The sequence below is a fragment of the Oncorhynchus keta genome, unplaced genomic scaffold, assembly GCF_023373465.1.
Source record: "Oncorhynchus keta strain PuntledgeMale-10-30-2019 unplaced genomic scaffold, Oket_V2 Un_contig_20692_pilon_pilon, whole genome shotgun sequence".
In the NCBI taxonomy this organism is placed as follows: domain Eukaryota; kingdom Metazoa; phylum Chordata; class Actinopteri; order Salmoniformes; family Salmonidae; genus Oncorhynchus; species Oncorhynchus keta.
The window spans coordinates 22,959-25,113 of NW_026282147.1; positions in this window are offsets into that span (position 1 = coordinate 22,959).

Genomic DNA, 2,155 nt, shown 5'->3' on the forward strand with positions numbered 1-2,155 from the left:
ACAAGGATCAGTCAATATGAGGAGGGAGAAACCCTGTGTATTCTGGACCAGGATCAGTCAATATGGAGGAGGGAGAAACCCTGTATTCTGAACCAGGATCAGTCAATATGGAGGAGAAACCCTGTGTATTCTGGACCAGGATCAGTCAATATGGGGAGGGAGAAACCCTGTGTATTCTGGACCAGGATCAGTCAATATGGGAGGGAGAACCCTGTGTATTCTGGACCAGGATCAGTCGATATGGGGAGGGAGAAACCTGTATTCTGAACCAGATCAGATATTCTGGACCAAGGATCAGTCAATATGGGGAGGGAGAAACCCGGTGTATTCTGGACCAGGATCAGTCAGGGAGAAACTCCATGTTACCACGGAACCAGGATCAGTCACATGTGGAGGGAGAAACCTGTGTACTGGTAACCCCAAGACCACACAGAAAGGTATGACCAGGATCAATATGTGGGAGGGAGAAACTCTGACATGTTGGGGAGGGAGAAACCATGTGTAACCCCATTACCCACCACACAGGGGAAGTGTATTCTGGAACACTCTGGGGAGGGAGAAACATGTTACCATGGTAACCCCATTACCATCAGTCACACAGGGAGAAACCCTGTGTATGAACATCTGATGTGTTACCATAGTAACCCCATTACCACCACACAGGAAGTATAACACTCTGATATGTACATGGGACACCACAGGAAGGTATGCCTCTGATGTGTTACCATGGTAACCTCATTGCCACCACACAGGAAGGTATGAACACTCTGATGTGTTACCACGGGGTTACCCCCATTACCACCAGACGAGGAAGGAATAAGCAAATTAGTCCTCAAGAAAGTCTTATGGCTTAGGGGTAGAACACTGTTAGGTAAGTATTTTTTTATTATTTAGAATTGGCGTTCATAGTACTCCTCTAATCAAGGATAAATAATGAAACCCCATACCACCACACAGAAAGGTATGAACACTCTGATGTGTTACCAGTTAACCCTCACAGAAAAGGTATGGACCACATTTACCACTTTTCACTGGACAGAATAACAAGTGTTGTATTTATTTTTTTATTTTTTTATTTAGAATCACCTTTATTCTAATCCAGGATAAATAATGAAACATGACTAGTTGAGAACCCTCTTTACATTTTAACTTTTCCTGGTAAAACAAGTGCTATTTATTTTTTGAGAACACCTTTATTTAACCAGGTAGGCTAGTTGAGAACACCTTTATTTAACCAGGTAGGCTGTTAGAGAACACCTTTATTTAACCAGGTAGGCTAGTTGAGAACAAGTTCTCATTTGCAACTGCGACCTGGCCAAGATAAAAGCATAGCAGTGTGAACAGACAACACAGAGTTACACATGGAGTAAACAATTAACAAGTCAATAACACAGTAGAAAAAAAGGGGAGTCTATATACAATGTGTGCAAAAGGCATGCTGCATAACATTATGCAAATATCCTGGTGGTATTCTCGTGACATCATCCCAACCCATAACGCTTTTAGGTCATTTGAAAAACACCTTTTTTTTAAACACTTCCACTGTGAGACTATTTGCTCAGAAAGTCACTCAAATAAAATATCCAACACATTTCAGTAGTTTTGGCAATATAATAACTATTACCCTTTATCGTGGTTTACACATACATGTGCATTGTGTAATCCTTGTACATATGACCTACTTTTTCACAAAGTTGTTTACGGTCAGTCAACAACTATTACAAACCTTTAAATCTGATTTTTTTATGTGCTTTCGATTACTGCGGTACGGATGAGACCATCGTTGAGGTGAGGCGGCCGCTATGTGATCGGTAAAGGTCTGATACAGTATCTCTCACTATCTTTACATACTTTTGATTATTGACCGTATCAAAACAGTCATAACTACATAAGGTATATCTAAATACGCGACAGCCTTGATATCATGATATTTAATGAGTAAACCCGACCACCCCTACGACTCGTAAAATGGTTCGCTCCAGTGCGTGTCGTCACAGCGTATAAATTCAGACACTGCCTCAAAAATGGTTGGGGAGAGTTCAGTTCCCTGTGGTGTGTGTCCATGCAGCACGGGAAGTTTTTAACTCAATGCTTTTGTCTTGTTTTGTTTGTTTGTTGGATTTTGTTTGTTGTTGCAATACTATGTTTTTGCAAC